Raw genomic sequence first — 20173 nt, forward strand, 5'->3', positions numbered from 1 at the left:
AGTAGATGGAAATATCACCTTCGTTGCATTTAACTCGGAATTCCCAACCAGAGGTATACAGGCGGCTCACACAAAGTTTCCATTTATGTTGTTTATTAGAAAATATACGTGTGCTTATCGTCTTGTCATATGTGAAGTTCTTTTTTTATTCGTGTTTCACCTCAAACAAGGCAGAGTACCACTATGTCGTAAGTGGCTACTATTTGGGACCAGATTTGCAGGGATACTATGTAGGGAGTTGGGTAGCGAAATGTATGTTTACATTAAACTTGAATTTCTGCATGTCAGTACAATTGAGGAAGCAGGGTCCCGGGAGAGAATTCCAAAGTGCAGCAGTCTGAGGGAGAAGCTATTTGAGTAGAAGGCTTTATGGCATTTAGGATATCTACAGTGTAAGGGGGGGATTTTGCTGCTTGTCAGGTTTTTCGGGATATTGTCGTCTAAGGAGTATTAGTGTTCGGAGTTCGTCAGAGCACTTGCCATTGAAATATTTGTAAAACATGCACAAACATGATACGTTTCTGCTTGTTGGGTTTGTCGGGGGGTATTTATGTTGAGGAGGTACAAGAGCTTGTAGTTCGTCTGAGCACCTACCATGAAAATACTTATAAAACAAGCAGAGGGATGCAGCATATCATCGATTGGAAGGAGAGGCTCATTCCTCGCTGACAGTTCAAGACTGGCTGCTCTCTTTTGAGCCATGTCCAGGAGGGAGAGACTAGGAACAGATGCAACAGCCCAAATGTGACACATGGGCGAATGGTGGTATTGTAAAAGTATAGGATACTTTCAGGCGTAAGTAACTTTACAGCTCGGTAGAGAGAGCTCACTTTCTTTGTAGCAGCCGCAGCAATGCCCTCGATGTATCTGTTTCAACTCCTGTCACCTGTGAAGGTTAAGCCAAGGAGTTTGAACGAAAACTTTTCAGGTAATATCTTTAGTCATAGCTATTAATGGTGGAGAAGTTTTCTTGTAATTATTAAATGAAACAAGCTTAGTCTTAGCCGCATTAAATATTACCATCCATTTTTTTTGACTGTTTCCCACCTGACTACAACTTGGATGTCTTCAAGTCCAACGTTAACAAATTCCTAATGAACCGCCCTCTTAAGTAAACGCTTCATCAAATCTCTACACTAACGTACGATACTTGCAATAACCCTTATCCCTGAGTAGCTTCCGGGCCTTGATAAGTGGTGACCACCGTGTAAAAAAAAAGATTATAGTTAGGATATCTGCAATAGATCGGACTTACCTAAATCCATATTGTTGGTCTGACAGAAGTTTAGAAACTGTAAGCTTGATTGATTATGGACTCAAATATGGGGTGATAATTTCATGGGACAGTTCTTTCGCTAGAATTCTTCGAAATGTGTACGAGAGAAGCATTTTTCCAGCAGGAAATGAAGATTCATTAAGGCATTTGTTGAAAAGTTTAGAGAGAACTCGAGGAACCTCAGCGGAGCATTTTTAAAATAATACAGCTGAGATGAGACAGGTCCATATTCTTTTGAGGTGTCTAAGTTTTTATGATATGGGTTTGAAAAGGGGTGATTATCAGATCATCTAGTGTGATCTCTGTCCGCAAAGGAAAATCAGAGAGGGAGTGGTCTGCTGGATCCAATATAGAATTTGAGGCAAACCGACCGACACGCCTGTTAGTTTTCTCGGTTACCGTGCAAACAACTTTTTGATTGTTAGGTAGTTGGTGAATTGCTGATTGCCCATGCTTTACTACATTGTTGTAGATTTTCCCAAAATTACGAGTTCCTAATTTCTGCGCTTCAATGCATTTTTTTGGTGAGTTCAGTGTTTTCTCACTTAGCTGTCGCTATTTTTTCTTATAATTACTTCTAGCTTCTATAAACTTTTGCTTGTTTGTACTGGACTTTTGTTGGATAAATCTGCAGTATGCATACTGCCTTTGAACAATGGCAGCTGCGCAAGTAGAAGTAAACCATTGGGGAGAATGGGGTTTGCTATAGAACTTCTGTGTGAGAACATGTGCTCAATTTCAGCTTTGATCCATTCAGTGGTCTCATTTGCGCACTTTTCTGCAGGAAGAGAAAAGATATTTCCCCATGGGGCATCTCTGATGAGATCCTTGATGGCTTCCCAATCAGCCTTCTTATAGTATCTTGTAGTTTTCAGCAATAGCGCTTCAGCTTTGTGTTGAGAGTTTAGGGTGATTACTACCATAACCACAGCGTGATCAACATTCCCGAGTGGGCTATGGGTATTCGTTACACAATCATCAGAAATTGTGGCCAGAAATAGATTTAGAAGTGAAGCTTGTTGATCTTCTCGATATGGGCGACTTACTAACAAAAGTAATTTTCCAACGAAGGACATTTTTTAAAAATAGTTTTAAAAGTTTTAAAGAAACTTCCAATTTATGAATTATTTGTCGATTGAATAAAGGAAAACATTATATAGAAAGAGGATTATAAGATTTATTTATATCTAGGCATTTCGAAACTTTATGCTTCTCGTCGAAAAAGGTTACAAATATACGGAAATGGATATCTAGCTTAACTGAATCGACATAAATTCATATTTATTTTCGCTTAAATTCCTTTTTATGTTCCGCTCCCAAATGTTGCGTTTCATATATCCTGATCAGACCTATATAAATAATCGATCCATATTTTTTAAACCCATTTTATACACACACACACACACACACACACACACACACACACACACACACACACACACACACATACACGCGCGCACACACACACACACACACACACACACACACACACACACACACACACACACACACACACACACATATATATATTAATCAATCAAAACTTGTTGTAGTCCTCGATTTTAGTATTGATTTTGTCTGAAAAATAACTTCCATTTTAATAGTTCTGATGAGCTGCAGTTTGCAATTAACCCATCAAATAACATGTCTTAATAAATTCCTACCTATAATCTTGTGCTTTTATTTTATATGGAATCTATTACGTTCGCTTCCGTTTATCTCTCTTTCTTTGTTTATTAGCCGTTAGAAGTAATAAATGAAAAAATAACACGATTGAAATTATTTATTTATTTATTTGCGGACTATTATCCTCATCTTGATGGTTGTTGTTTCACGATGTTTCAGCTAATTATTCCTCTGGCGTTCGTCAGGTTAACCGTCAGATAGTAATGCTGAGTCTCTTAACAACAGTTGTTGTCCTCTAACAACGTCTTGACCAACTAATCCTCTTGCCTACTTTGGGTGGGATTGAAATCGCTATCTTCAGGCAATGTTCATCTGGAGACGTAGGGATTCAACGTCTCTATCCACTGCGCCACGACCCCCAAAGTGATTAGACGACAACAACTATGGAAGGCAGTAATTACTAAGGATACAGTTAAGAGACTCAGCATTACTATCTCGTCGCGATTAATCACCTGATGAAGGCCAAAAAAATAATTGGCCGAAACGCCGTGAAAAAAAAAAACTATAAAGATGAAGATAAGAGTCCGCAAATAAATAAATAAAGAAATAAACTAATTAATTAATCATCTCAAAGAATCCAATAATTATATAAGATTTAATTGTTTATTATAGACATAAGGGGATACTACGACGCATAGTAATACGTTTAAACCTGTAATTGTAGAGGATTATATATATATATATATATATATATATATATATATATATATATATATATATAGACTTGGAAGTTTTTTAACCTTTAAAATTATACAAAAACTATTTAATTTTTTATTTTTTATCAGTCAGTAAGTCATTTAATAACCTTCAATCACTGCATTAACTTGCTATATATATATATATATATATATATATATATATATAGAGAGAGAGAGAGAGAGACAGAGAGACAGAGAGACAGAGAGAGAGACAGACAGACAGACAGATAGGCAGACAGACAGACAAAAAGAAAGAAAGAGAGAGAGAGAGATAGAAAGTAAAAATGAGGGAGAGAAAGATGGTGAATAGAAAGAGACTGATTTTGGATTTTATCGTTTTATTTTTTGTATTTAATAAGATGAATAAGATTCAAGGTTGCATTTACATAGTTCAAATGTAAAACACGTTTTCTTAGAATTTGTTTCATCGTCAATTAAGCAAAACTTTGTGGATTTCAATTTCTTAAGTTTAAAGCTGAAACTTTAGATATTTTTAATTAAAATTGGTCAAAAATTAGTACAAGTGTTCTAGATATAAGGTTTAGCACCATTATATCTTAGATTTAATCTTCTTAACCGAAGCATAAAAGTTGTGCGATGTTGATGTGTTCGCAGAATTAATCTTACTAAACCTGGGGCGAGTTATTCATTTAATTACTATCAGGGATTCTATATGTTCTTTTTTTTCGAATTGTTGCATGATCGTACGAAAAACATATTGAACAATAATCCACATGAACTGCAACATATTTCAACGGATTAATAGTCGTAGTTATACGTCCCATCCCCAGCAAAGAAAAATGTAACGCAAGATCAGAAGATACGGAGAAACAGCCGACACACTTAATTGGGCACTCTGGCTTTGCAAAATAGCCATTAACAGACCTTTCAGCATTCTTCGGTATGGTAAGGGGGTCTCAAGCGATCAGCAAAAAAAAAAAAAAAAAAAAAATTTTAAATAATCACTGTTCAAAGAAAAAAGTAATGCCTAGGTGGGAGTTCACTTCATAGGATTGAAGCAGAACATTCGTCGCCCCGGCCGAAAGTAGCCTGATGCATGCAAGTCAACACATAGCCCGTTGGATAGAGGGCCGAGGCGAATCTCCCGGAGCACAAACAGGTTAATAGCTGGGAATAGAAACACGAAAACACTTCTTTATTTATTTAAATTTACATGATATTGTGCACGTTTCTTTATCACATACACACGTTCGGAATATCCATATAGAACACATTTTCTAATCGTGAATATATAGAAGCTACTCTAACTGCATCGAAGAAATCGCTAGCTGCCATTATCCATTCAGTTTTCTGTAAAACAAATTACAGTTCTCTGTAAAACATACTGAGCACTCTCCAGTGTTAAAAGTGATTATGCAAACGTTAAAAATTCAGCATGTAGCATGCTGTCGATATCTCAGCGGTTAGAAATGCCTATTGCCGAAAAATAATCGAGTTTCGATCACAGCTTGAAGTGCTTGCTGTTGTATATTAGGACCCTGCAGGCTGGATTTCCAGTGTTTCCATGAAACTGCAGGTATTGATAGACGATCGAACTAATGTACAATTTTATTGAAATATGATATATTTCATAAGCTGTTAGAAGATAAATATTTGAAACAAAGTTTGGAACTTAGTTCAGCAACAAACAATAAGATTGACCTGTTCACGTAAAGTGCTTAACTAACAAAGAAACTATTATGATGTACACATAATCGAAAACGTCGTTTTAATCAGCACTTTCACCGTCGGGTTCGGAAGCGATGATCGGTCGCATTAGAAGTTGTAATGGACGCAATTAGAAGATGTAGAATATAGGGAGACGCTTAAAAAATTCAATGGAAGTCACAACCACATGAAAATAAAGTGATGTAAAATATAACCAGTGTAATGGTGTTTTCTTTGGGTGGAGATATCTGTGACACAGAACCAGAAATCGGAGGAAACAGTACAAGAAGGTATGTCTTCCTTTGCCTCGTGTTATTTGCATTGCGATTGGAACTGGTTTATACATATGCAACATTTACTTTTTTGTATACACGTTATTTATATGAACACAGAGACGACGGCGCGATATATGTACATACATTGTAAACACTGTACACACACACGCGCGTGCACGCACGCACACGCGCACGCACGCACACACACTATACGACACTGCCGTAACATACAGACATGCCACATATACATTTAAAGAAAGCAGTCGCGTATCATATAGATACAAGTTATATAAACTGTTACGCATGTCTGGCAATAATTCGACACGAAAATCTGTCTGTGTTTCAGACTTGTTTGAATTAATCAACGTTTGTTTCAGTAAAATTTTCAATATATATATATTTAAATAAAAAAATGCATTCTAAAATATTACTTGGTTTTCGGATAGAATTATTTTTTTTTTGATGTTGGAAAAAATTCATTTTAGCTGAGAACACAAACTCGCTTCTCCATTTGATTATAAGACCCCATATTAACGTGCATGTTTTTTTTTGTTTTTTTTAAATATTTTTGGGACACCATACGTTTAGAATATCCATTTAGAACGCATTTTCTAATCGTGAATTTGTTAAGAAAACCAATCAAATTTAACCTACAACAGTATTTCTGTTCATATTCCCGCTACGCCCTCTCTGTCTTTCAATTTGTACGCACTTTCTTTTCAGTCAAGTTTTTCTAACTTTAGGAATAGTTAAATTATTTGCGAGCATGCGGGTGTGTCTATTTATGCATTCATATCCTGCTACATTACAGCAATAAACCGTAAATGAAAGATTTTTGCCATCGACGCATGGTCATCGGATATGTTTAGTGCCAAATTTGCTTAAAAGATAACGGAGAGAAAAAGAGAGAGAGAGAGAAAGAGAGAGAGAGAGAAAGCAAGAGAGAGAGAGAGGGAGAGGGGAAGAAGGAGATAGAATACAAGCGTTTATTCGCACGTATGTGTGCGTGTGTTGTTGTTGTAGGGTTTGTACAACGTGCAAAAGCATCCATATTGTCGTAAATATTTTCTGTTTTTTCTTTCTTCTGTAGCAACATCGTTGGCGATATGAATATCGTTATATAATACTTGTTATGCTTCTCTTTTTTCTAGAGAGTGAAAAAAAACAGAAAGTAAGAAAGAGAAAGAGTGCGAAGGAAATAAAGAGAAAGAAAGAGAAAGAGAGAGAAAGAAAGAGAGAGAGAGAGAGAGAGAGAGAGGAGAGGAGAGAAAGGCGTATCCCAATTCATTTTCCGTGAACGGCTGGATTCAATTTAATTTTACGTCTTTTCTTTTCTTCGTTATCATTAATAACTCCTGTTACATCCGCAGATTCTCCGATGAAGAGAAATAAAATAAGAGAAAATATAAAGAAAAGGAAAGAAAATAGAGAGAAAAACAAATACGTAATGTCGCAATAAGTATAAAAAAGACGAAAAAAAAAAGAATAAAGAAAAAGGAGAGTGAAGTAAAAAGGAGAGTAAGGCAAAGAACAAGGAGGGCGAACAGAAAGGAGAGTAAGGATGTAACGAATCGAGGCTGGCGATTACCAGCGTCGTTTTTCCAACTGATGTCACATCATCACATCGACTCGTCGTCGTTTACGCGTCACCCTCAAAACACCAACTGTGACCAGTGGGACATTCATTTCTACCTGCCTCGACACTCCGTATTCTTGCGCCATTCTGCTACACGCAGCCGGGGTATGTACGTACTTTATGCCTAACAACATTTGACATGATAACAATAACAAAGATGCTTTTTATCGTCGGTTTGTTTTGTTATGATTATCAGTTTGTTACGCGCCAGTTCAATGTTTGCACCCATGAGGCGGGGTCCAACTATATTAAAGGGTGGGGCTTTGGAAAGCTTAATTATAGAAAAGAGGTTGAATTTAAATAGAAATTTGAAAAGTTTCCGTTGTAACAAAATTTTTTAAAGAATATTTCATAGTGTGTTTTTTTTTCATTTTCCTTCTTTTTGTTTGCAATTAGGCATTTCATTATTTGTTCCAAAATAAAAAAGACAATACTTTTTGAAAAACTCATTTTTAAACTTAATTTATTTCAAGAAGTTCTTACATTTGTTGAGCAGAAGGCCATTACCCATAAAAAACACTGGGGGTGAGTAATTAATAGAACCACGCATTCTCTCTTATTTATTTTTCCAAAATACAAAAAAATGGGTTATGCGAAGGAAATACATGTACCAAATACTAAGTTATTTTTGATATCGATTAATATTCTTCATAACCCCTTCCCGCCTAATGAAATTCTATATTTTTAGGTGATTACAAATGACCTGAAAAACTTGACAGAAAGGAAAAAGGACAAAAGACAATTAGTTTAGAATTTAGAGCAGGGGATAATTTTGCATGCAAACTTAACGTAAACTGATTTACCAATTCCGGGTTATTCTAGCTTTTTGTAAGACAGTTAACCAATTTTTTGTATCACTAACCCTAGATCTGGGTGGCAAGATCGCAAAAGCACATGCAATCGCTTCAAACATCTCCACACAAGAAATGCACATTTTTGTTTATCTCTCATAACAAAACCAACAATAAAAACAAAGGAAAAACAACGTAAAATTGGTTAAATGCCATAAAAAACTAGGATAATCCGGAAATGAGGGCTAGTCTCCCGTTAAATTTATATGCGAAACTGAAACACCACTCTAAACTCTCAATTAATTGTTTTTCTTTTTCCAATAAGTTTTTCAGCGTGTTCACACGTAATCGCCTAAACAAGGTAGAATATATTTTTTAGAGGTGGAGGTAATAAAGCAGAGAATATGTTAATCTACAAAAATAAAATATTCTTTTTGAGGAAAAGTCGCATACAATCGAAAAATAAACACATCAAACAATTTGTGTTAGTTTTTACATTTTGTCAAAGAAAATATAAATAAATGAAATAAATAAACGAAATAAATAAAAAAAACTCGAAATTTCAGTCACCATAACTATGCAATGTTATGTTAGTTTGAATAAAAAAAAAAATGAATTAATAAATTTATAAGAATTTATGCTTGATTTCAGTTCAATTTGAATTCGTACTCAATTATTTCGGATGACTCATTGGTTAAAATATTTCACTGAAATAGCTGAGCTTCACATTTTGCTTGGAAATTTATTCTCGTATATCTTTACCCATTTATTTTAAAGTAATTTACTCTTAACAATCGAAAATGTTTGTTTCAATCAAACGAATTAACTCTTCAACAAGTATTAAGCTCTGCTCTTATATTGAGTACTGGTGAACTAAATATTGAAATAAGAATATATATATCTGTTTCGCACACACATTCGCATATATACATACATGCATATATATGCATCTGCGTGTGGATTATACACACACACACACACGCACACACACACACACACACATATATATATATGCATATATGTAAGTGTATTGTGAGTATGTGTGTTGTGGCAGTAGAGGAAGAGTAATTTCTTGGTATTTATATGCTTATCACAACAAATGATGTGGCACAAGGTCGGATGGTGCGGAGATTAATCCACTGCTTCAAGGGTAGAGCACTCTCGAATGTTATCTTCTTCTTTTTACGAAGAGCTTTGCATTATTGCTAATAAGAGTCAGTTATTTCCTACATATTAGAATGAATGCTAGTCTAGCTTCACCTAATAACTGTGATACAGCGAACAGCTATCAACAGTGATACACCACTATTGATAACTATATATATGCGTATATTATGTTGTTGATAACTATATATATGTGTATATTATGTTGTTGATAACTATATATATATGTGTATGTTTCTCGTTGTCTGCCAGTCCGTTCCACTTTTTCTCCGAAACTAATGGGTTAACTTGGCTGAAGTTTAGTATAGGCTTTTGTCATGCTAAGCTGCAGCGAACTGAGTATTATGGTATCCGTTTGATGCATAGTTGGGGATAAATAGAGATTAACAGGGATTAGTTACAACAATACCACATTTAGTCTAGAAATTTTCTCGAAAACTACTGGTCGATTTGACTGAAATTTTGTATGCACGTTTGTTATAATGAGATGCAACGAACTGTATTATGGTATCCGTTAGATGCACAGTTAGGAGTTATTATGAATTAATGCTAAAACGACTACAAATCTTCATTTATTTGAATAAATGAATATGTGTTCTTGTTGTTGCATCAATTTAACATAAAACATTCATTCAAATCAAAGGACTACTATGATTTTTGCCTGTTTTTAACGAACTATAATGTCCAGTATATATATATATATATATATATATATATATATATATATATATATATATATATATATATATATATATATATATATATACACTAGAAAGCAGCACGGCGTTGTCCGGTCCTATGACACGTGTAAATATGATATTTTAATTTATGCAGGTTTCGTATTTATTATTATCGAACCAATAATACATTGTTTATTACATTGTACCTAATATATAATAGTGATTTCAAAAATTAAAATAAATATAACTTGGGTGCCATTAACTGAAATCGAAACCAAAACGTATAGTGTTTCAACCTTAGTTGTTAAGTTAGAAAATTACGATATGACGTTAAAATCTGAAATGTTGACAACAAATTCGAGGTTTTAGTATCATAGAGATGATCTTGTGAAATAGAATAACTATTTACTATAAGCGACAATGCAAAGCTCCTCATAAAAACGAACTGCGCACTCTCCGCTGATGAAGTGCTTATATGAATTCACTTATCCGCGCAGACTGTTAATATCTCAATGGTTAAAAAAATGTCGATTGCCGAAAAAACAATCGAGCTTCGATGGCGGTTTGAAGTACTTGTCAATCTGGCTACAACGTGTTTCAAACTAGTTTGAAAGTTTTTACTTCTTTGACTTTGATACTACTGCTGAGTTTACCAGCGTTTATTTCACATGTTACTTAGTTTTTGGATTGAGTTACGTTTGATATTAATCCATTTTAATTAGTTATATTAACTATATTTGAAATAAGTTCGTTATCTCTAAGTTTCGGTCTATTATTCTCATCCTTTCTCATCCAATGCTGTTGTGCCCTCCCCCATAATTATTCCATACGGTGTCTCATGCCACAACCTCATCTCATCTCTCCATCTCTTTGTTTATTCACACTTAAATGCAATAAGGAAAGTAGGTAATATCACCACAAATGTTCAGTATCATATCGTATGAATCCGAAGATTCTATTGGTGGCATTGTTTCTCCGATATTTTTCTAGTCAGAATTTTTTTTCTAGAAAAACCATCAGGTACTTACGCGTGAAGGTTGCCAACATCCTAAGTGAAAGCAATTGTTTTGTGAAACGAACTGGATTCAAACATGGAACACCCAAGTTGTTGGTCCATGTCGTTAATCATATAACCACCGTCACTTCCCACTGCAAGCGTTCATGATACTTACTCCACAGCTGGAGAAAGTGAGAGAAAGAGGGAGAGAGAGAGAGTGAGAGAAAGAGAAAGAGGAAGAGAAAAAGAGATAGAGAGAAAGACAGAGAGAGGGAGAGAGAGAAGGAGAGAGCAGAAATACATTTTTATTTATGTTCCTTTAGTTTTATAATAGTTAACTGGCTTTACAAACTCAACTTTCCTTGGCTTAAATAATTTAACTTGAACTCAATGCCGTAGTTACATAAAAATTCTCAATATTAAATGTAAAAGATTGAAAAAAAAAAACTTCCTACAATTGACAGGCGACGTTTATAAGAAATGCATAAAAGTTTTCGAAAGAATGCAAACTTGAAAACATTTTCTTTACAAGAATATTTCAACGTGGACATCACTGTCATCCATTTTGTCATCGAAGTGATTCAATAAAATTATTTTGTTGATTATCATAAGATTCAGTTTGATGACTATCGACGCATGCTTGTATTGTTTTTGTGTGAATAGTGAAGATGTGATTTGGAAATTGTTACTGTTGATATGTTTATCTCAACAAGTAAGACGCTAAAATTATATATATATATATATATATATATATATATATATATATATATATATATATATATATATATATATATATATATATATATATACTGTTTAGAAAGAAGCACGGTGAAAATGAAAGCCAAAACACTACGGTTAAAAGATATTTTGAATTCAAAATATGGCGGTTAAAACCAGACACATGAGAGATTTTTTTATTTAAAAAATAAAAATATTTGTCTGATTTTAACCGTAATGTTATATATATATATATATATATATATATATATATATATATATATATATATATATATATATATATATATATATATATATATTATAAATATGACGGTTAAAATCAGACACTTGCGAGATTTTTTGCTTTTAATTTTTACAAATGAGGACCCCAATGGTACGGGTTAATGAGTGTACAGCAGCCGATGGGGAAATATCGTAGTGATCATTAGCGGAAATTTGGTAAATTGGATTACTTAAGGGGATATCTCTTCAAGAATTGGTTTACGTTGGACTTGAAGACTACCATATTGTACTGAGTTGGAAAGTTGAATAACGGAAGGGAGTTCCACAGGTGCGCAATTCTAAAAAAAGCTTTGTTCATGGAATCTTCGTTTAGGTTTACGTTCAGATAAAGAGTAGTGGAAACTATTAATAGTGGATTCAACTAGACAATGTCGTTACAGTTTATACGTTTCGCTTTATTTTTTACATTTTAGTTGGAAAATTATTTTGCCGGTAAGTCATTTAATTTCCTGCAATTGCTAAATCAACTCGCTTTCTCAAATTCACAATAGTCCTAAGTTTCCAGGGATCATCAGCTGTTTACCATGATTCACTGTTTCGGGGAATTAAAAACAGAGCAGTATATTAAATCTCAGCTCCCAGCAGTGTTTATCAAACATCACCTCCCTTAAACAAAAGAACAAAAATGTTATATGATATTGAATCTAGTTTTTTGCTTTAGATTTATTTGATTAACCTATTCATGTTATCAAAAAATGTTTGCCTTGGCTGAAACAAAACAAAACGTATTTTTATTTACAAATCTGCTTTATTTATATGGTTCGGATGAATCCACCTATACTACTTACCCCCCTTCTCTGTTGTTAATGTTTTAATTATATATTTACAGTTTTATTTACTCAAATCTCTATATTAGTTTTTGAAAATGTATTAAAAATTAAAATATAAGAGATTTTTTTAATACATTATACTTACTAATGTAGTTTTGGATTTCTATTAATCTACTATGAGTAGTTTTATATGATTTGAAATTGAAAAAAATATATATATTGGATAGGTTATCGGCGAAAACAAAGAAGAAAAAGAGAAGAGAAAGTTTATAGTCAAATCGAAACGTAATATTTCCGAGCATAAACGCACGTAAAAAACGGGTGCACGCGCGTGCGCGCGCACACACACACACACACACACACACACACACACACACACACACACACACACACACAGACAATCATGCACTCACGCCAGAAACCCACACACGCTCGCACCAAATGGCTAAACACACACACACATATATATATATACGTACATACACACGCTCGCACCAAATGGCCAAACCCCCCCCACACACACACACATATATATATATATATATATATATATATATATATATATACGTATATACACACGCGAGCAATCATATATGAACATAATCAAACACATGCACACTTGGCCTTTCGTACTGTACTGTTTCGCTGTCTCACACGCACACACACACACATACCCCCCCCACACACACATCTCAATCAATGAAAACACCTCATCTCAAAAATACAGACAATTACAATATATATATATATATATATATATATATATATCGGTTAAAATAAATGATGTCGCGTTTCCTAAGACCGAACTGCTACTGAGCTGTAGTGTAGCGGTGTTAATGGTAGAATTTCGACATCAAACAGGGAAGCCACGTTTTATTCCTTTTTTATGGATGTTGATTGTTAGAGTATGCATGGACTATGGCTAAGGAAATTTGATGCAATATTTGCACAAACTTTAACGCATGTCTATGTGTGAGTGCACCTGTCGGTGTCTGTTGATGTGTGCGGATTTGTACGCATGCGATAAACATGTTGTTCTATTACAAACGTTCATGATGCAGTAAAAAAAAACGCGCGTGTGTGCATGTGTGCATGTGTGTATGTGTGTTCGTTTGTGTATGAGTGTTTCTCTTTACTTGCCTCCCCACGAAAACAGAGTTAGACACAGGGTCTATTTTTAATGTGGGGAAAATCCACCTCCCTAAAAAGGGGCACTCTGAATAGGAACAAGAATTGTCTTATTCTCGAAGGATTTCTCCTCCACTGACCGAGGTCAGAAAAGGTGAAGTGTAGTATCTGTTTAAATTGTAGATTTTGTCGTTCCAGCACTACACAGAGTAATGACCAAAGAGACAGAGAAGTTGAACAGATACACGGAACGGGCCAGAGAGCTCAAAGAGATCGGAAAGATGAAGAAAGACAAGATAACACCACTAATTGTAGGAGCGCTAAGAACAATAACGAACAACTTTGTATAAAGAATGGGAGAAACTGGAATCAGAGGAATGGCTAAGAAGATACAACGGATAGCAATAATGAAAACGGCTGAAATATTAAAGAAACCCCTTGAATGTAGAGACTAACAAACATGAGCTATTAGCACAAGCCGGACATACAGAAACGGCTGCAGATGTAAAACGCAAAAGAACATCACATGCAATCATGAAAACTGAAACTGTATAATTGTATGGTAACCTCCTATGTCCTTAACTTCCGCCCCTTTTTTATGTGTATGTCACCCTAAACTGGCACCAAATAAGTGAGGGAGATCAAGGAGGATAGCAAAACCGAGGCGATAAAGCACCGTCCAGACCTCAGCTGAATGAATGTAAAGAGGACTGCGACTTTGAGGAGGATTATTGTCACCCAAATTCCAGTGAAGACTAATAGTCGCTGCTAACTAGAAATCAATGGTAAGCGGCTGTCGCGCTAACGCAAATTCATCTGCTAAGGTTATCGAAAGAGGTGGAGAGTACTGGAAATCTGGGGAGACTTGTTGCCACTCAGACTCCAGATAACACCGCAAGTTGTTCTCTTAGAGAAACTTTGATGATGGCCTGTGTGACTACTTCTAGTGAATAAATAATAATATATTTAGGGGGGTACAAAATTTAATTATGGCTATATAACAACCAAATTTATAGTTTAAATTTATTTTCTTGATACAAACCAAACAACCTATTTTTGTCTAAACTGTTCAATTCTCTTTTCGAATCTCTTCACTTCCGCACTTTTTTTGTTCCATTTTTTTTGTTGCTTTTTTCTTGGACGGTTTTTCCTTTTATTTTCATCCAGTTTTATTTTTTTTACTTTCTGTGTTTTCTGTCGCACCCAATTATCTTTCCTCTCTCAAGCAAGTTCACATTTTGTTTGAATTTTTTTTATATCTTCCTGTCTTCGCTTCCACCTTGCTTCATTTCTTTTCGCTCATCTCACTTTTCAATCCGAATTTTTCTGAAACTCAAACACTTTCTGTTACGACCAAATTATTTGCCTCATTTACTTTGTCCACCTGCACTTTCAGAGTTTTTCTGTAGAGTTTCTTAGACATAATCCCATCGCTTCTTTTTCCTTCGCCATAATCCCTTTCAGTCTTTCAACGATTCCTCTTAATTCCTCATTTCTTCTAGCACTTCATCATCAGTTTCCCCATTAATTATTAATTATTATTATTATTATTATTATTATTATTATTATTATTGCTGCTGCTGCTACTACTACTACTACTACTACTTATTATTATTATTATCATTAGTAGTAGTAGTAGTAGTAGCAGTAGTATTAGTAGTATTAGTAGTAGTAGTTGACAGTGCCGCTATATATTCCACTATGATTTCATTCAAAAATTGTTAAACCACTCGTTAGTGTTGTTTTCATTTTTTTTTTGAAAGGCGCCACCACTTATCAGGGATCGGACGCCAGGAGGATAAGGGTTAATGAATGTACCGTAGTCAATGGGACAATGTCGTGGTAATCGTTAGTAATGAAAATTTGGTAAATTGGATTACTTAAGGGGACGGCTCATCAAGAACTTGCTTGCGTTGGACGGCAATATTGCAGTCAGCTGAAAAGCAGGCAAACGGAAAAGAGTTCCACAAGCATGCAGTTCTAAGAAGGAAGCCTTGTTCATGGAATCCACGTTTCCCCCACTCTCTATCCGTGCTGAACAGGTACAGATAAAGAGTGGGGAAATTATTGAGAGCGTTTTTGTTTTTTTTTAGAAATTCTTCCATCACTTCTCTTTCCTTATGCAAAGACTTTACGCATATTTTCTTCAGTTATTGGTTAGAATATGTTTTTTCATTTCTATTGATCGTTTTATCGATTTTGTCTTTTTACATGATATTTGAAATGCGAAAATTTGATCATAATGTCAAGTACTTTGGACTCCAGTTATCTCTATGTAATCTCTATGTAATCTATATCAAATTTTAATAGTGGTCCCGACATCTTTCGTATAAATAAAACCACACGCATAGTGTGTAGATAACAACTGTCAGATGTTATCACCGACAAAATATCCATATGAATATTAACACACATTTACAATACATTCCTTTCTATATTGACGTGTGTTTATACCTACATATACACATACACTTACATAGATATCCACGTTTATATATACCCCCATATATGAAAAATGTACATATACACATATGAATAAAAGTAGGTATATTATGACGTTATAGAAAAGGAAATAAAACCTGTAGCACTTTTAGGATATATATATATATATATATATATATATATATATATATATATATATATATATATATTATTTTAAAAATATAATTATCCAGTGACATGTGTTTCGTCGTCTTGTACTCATTAGAGTGGCTGAATCTAGCGAGATTCGAAATCAGGACCCCACGGTAATGAGCTTAAACCCCTTATCGCTCATCCATTCCGCACGTACATGTATATGCATGAATATTTTGTGTATGTATTAGTGTGAATACGTGCGTTGTGGTTGTATATGTATATGTATTGAAAAAGCGTGGAAACGAAACTGATCAGGTTTCAAATCCATGTTACGCTTTCTAATCACTAATTTGCTTATGAGAGGGGATTAATTGTAAAAACCGTTTCTTTCTTTGATGGTATCGGGATCATAATCAGCACCGATTCAAGGAGTCTTCGCACGGGTTTACACACACACACACACACACACACACACACACACACACACACACATACATATATATATATATATATATAAATATTTCACTTTTCAAAAGGGGAAGACACGGAAGTTTTTACTGCCATGATATATGTTATTTCCTCAATCATCGCTATCATTTCCTGATGCAGTTTCCCAAAAATTGAGACGAAACGTTGAAAATTTCCTAAAAATGCTACAGGTTTTCTTCCTTTTTCAAATACATACACAACGAACGTATTTACACATGAAGGTATTTCACACACACGCACAAACACACACACGCACACACACACACACACACACAGACACACATATATATATATATATATATATATATATATATATATCAGGTTAAAGGGATTCAAGATTGATAACTAACGAATTTAACGCGGTTATTGAAAAAGCATTTTTATTAATACAAACAAATTTACAATGGGCAGAGACCACATCGTGTCTACACATCCCTCGGCTAACATCCACATCTGTGGTGACTTCAATGTCCATAAGGTGGAATGGCTGACCCATTCAAATAAGACAGACGATGAGGGGAGGTTTTGTCATGATTTTGCCATTGCTTATGACCTCACTCAGATTGTTCGTGAACCCACCCGTGTGCCCGATACACCCGATCAATATGCAAGCCTCTTAGACCTTTTTCTCTCAACTTCCCCTGAGCTATGTTCATGTTCCGTTCATTCTCCTCTAGGATCCTCCGACCACTCCATCGTATCAGTAAAGATAAAAACGAAATGTAATAAGTCCCCAGACGTACCCTTCCACCGTACTGTATACCTATACTCTATGGCTGACTGGGATAGCTTCCGTACATTCATATCTGATCTACCTCTGCATTCCATGTTTAAAATGGACGTGTCCTCTATTGTATCAGATCCGACCGAATGGTTAATTGTAGGCATATACCGATTCATACCATCTAAAAAATTCCAACAATAGCCATGGTTCTCCCCAGAATGTGCTGCTGCTATCGCGCACAGAAATCACTTTTTCCATAGCTACCAACGTAATAGATGCACTGAGACTAAAGCTGCTTTCAGGACTGCCAGCAACCACTGTAAAAGAGTGATAAAAAATGCAAGAGAGCTATATGCCCAGTCTGTTAAATCCAAAGTAGCTGATCAGCGGCTTGGTTCCCACCAGTTTTGGCAAATAACAAATAGGATCCTGAACAGAAGTGTGCGTTCTATCCCAACCATTATCAATGGACCAGAGGTCATCTCGTCAGCGTCAGACAAGGCCAAACTATTTGCAAAGAACTTTGCGGCTAATTCTACCCTATGCGACAAAGGCCATCAACTCCCCATATTTCCTCCTATAACACAGAACACGCTAGGTAACATACAAATATCCGTGCATGAGGTCGCCAAGCTAATCAAGAACCTTCATTCCAGCATCACCTGCAAACAAAAAGCATGTTATGTTCCGATTGTCGCTTGAAACAAGTTTATGGCTATCAATGTATAGTTTACAACGTAATGTTATGTAATCGAGGGATGATATATTGCTAAATATGTTGTGTAGAATGAATGAATGCTTGAAAAGTGTACTATATTTTATATAAACACACGCACATATATATGTATATGCATATATATATATATATATATATATATATATATATATACATACATATTCACATACATGCAATCAAAACACGCGCATATATATATCTATATATATATATATATCTCGATAATACGTGTTCTGTTGAATAAATGAATTTTAAGTTCGTGCACACACAAAAATTCCAGGTTAGCAGAGAACAAAGAAAATATCAGGTCAGACATTGTACACACATATTGACCTCTGATGGAACAAAGGAAGAAATTGCCAAAAAAACAAGAGGTCCGACGAATACAACGAGAGAGAGAGAGAGAGAGAGAGAGAGAGAGAGAGAGAGAGAGAGAGAGAGGTACGTCGTTAGTTCGCCAACCCCAACCTCACCTTTCACCACCATTGCTCGACACGTCCCACACCCACTGATAGCCAAAATAATAATTAAATAAATAGAGTTTTGTTGTGAAGCCGTTTCAGTATTTGATTGTCAAAACGGCTGAAACAAGCCAGAGTATATATATTTATTTGCAGCACGCATCGTTGTAAAAGTGCAACAAACATAATTATATATACGTGACAGCGATAAACAGATAAGTCGTTATAGAGAGACAGTTCGACTACATCATAATCACTAATTTTTAAACTAATTATTACAAATATACATTGCCTTTTTCCATTTATATGTCAATGTCAGTTAGAACATTTATTTTATTCACTTTTATCTATCAGTCCTATTTTTATTTATTACTTTATATATATATATATATATATATATATATATATATATATATATATATATATATATTTAATTTATTTATACAAACGTTGATGGCTACATATGTGCATACATGTTTCTGTAATCACCCGTTATTGGAGAAATTACGTCTTAAGTCCAAGAATTTCCCTCAATATCTCTCTCTCTCTCTCTCTCTCTCTCTCTCTCTCTCTCTCTCTCTCTATATATATATATATATATATATATATATATATATATATATATATATATACACTGCACTTATTCAATATTCCGTTTATACTGGTTAATACTATTCTTTTTACGAGTTAGTTCTACTTTTGATTTGAATGTACTGGCGCAACACTTTGTTTTACTTTTTAAAATAAATAAAAGAAATGTGGGGGATGGAAGGGGATCCGGTGATTACATTTCATTTCTGTTGAGGGGATTGCGTTTGCTTGTTTTTTGTTGTTTTTTGTTTTGTTTTGACTTAGAATGTCACCACTTATCAAACCGTGGAAGTCGTACAAGGATAAGAGTTGTGTTAGATAGATGGTGAAACAACAAGATCAGGCACGGTGGAACTTGGCTAGGAATATATTATCTAAATGGAATATTCAATAGGAATTTATTAACATCAGACTTGAAGACGACCGTGTTATAGTCAGTCGGGAAGCAGATGAACGGTATTGGGTTCTAACACGAAGATTTCTCGGAAAGAAATTCTGCTCATGTAATTTTCGTTTACTTTTGGGTGCAGATAGGGAATAAGGAAAGTTGTTGGCGATTGTTTTAGCTAGGCGAGTATTTGTGAACGTTTTACGAGGATGGGCTATAGATTGGAGCTCAGTCGAACACCTATCATAATATTATCGATAGAACAGAGACAGACTTGCAACAATTTTTCTGTGAGAAAGAGGGAATAGGGAGGCAAAAGAGTCATCGTCTACCAAATTTCGAAGACTGTCGGGTACCCTGTCAAGGCAGGAAAAGATGCTTTTTGGAGCGCCACCCCAAGTGTAGCAACAGTACTCTA

The 20173-nt window shown here is 34.8% G+C and overlaps 1 protein-coding gene across 4 annotated transcripts in view; it reads left to right on the top strand.

Annotated features, from left to right (window-relative positions):
* The first annotated feature begins 7095 nt into the window (after window positions 1–7095).
* Window positions 7096–20173, top strand: part of LOC145288103 (popeye domain-containing protein 3-like) — a 221224-nt gene continuing 208146 nt past the window's right edge. The window contains exon 1 of one of the 4 annotated variants that reach the window (XM_080136160.1): window positions 7096–7344. The gene's annotated coding sequence lies outside the window, so the exon portion shown is untranslated. Of the gene's footprint in view, window positions 7349–20173 lie in introns of all 4 variants that reach the window. The other 3 variants (XR_013869263.1, XM_080136162.1, XM_080136161.1) reach the window with 3 other exon arrangements.

Source organism: Euprymna scolopes, chromosome 11 (assembly GCF_053919585.1).
Source record: "Euprymna scolopes isolate OS-2025 chromosome 11, ASM5391958v1, whole genome shotgun sequence".
NCBI classification, from domain to species: Eukaryota; Metazoa; Mollusca; class Cephalopoda; order Sepiida; family Sepiolidae; genus Euprymna; species Euprymna scolopes.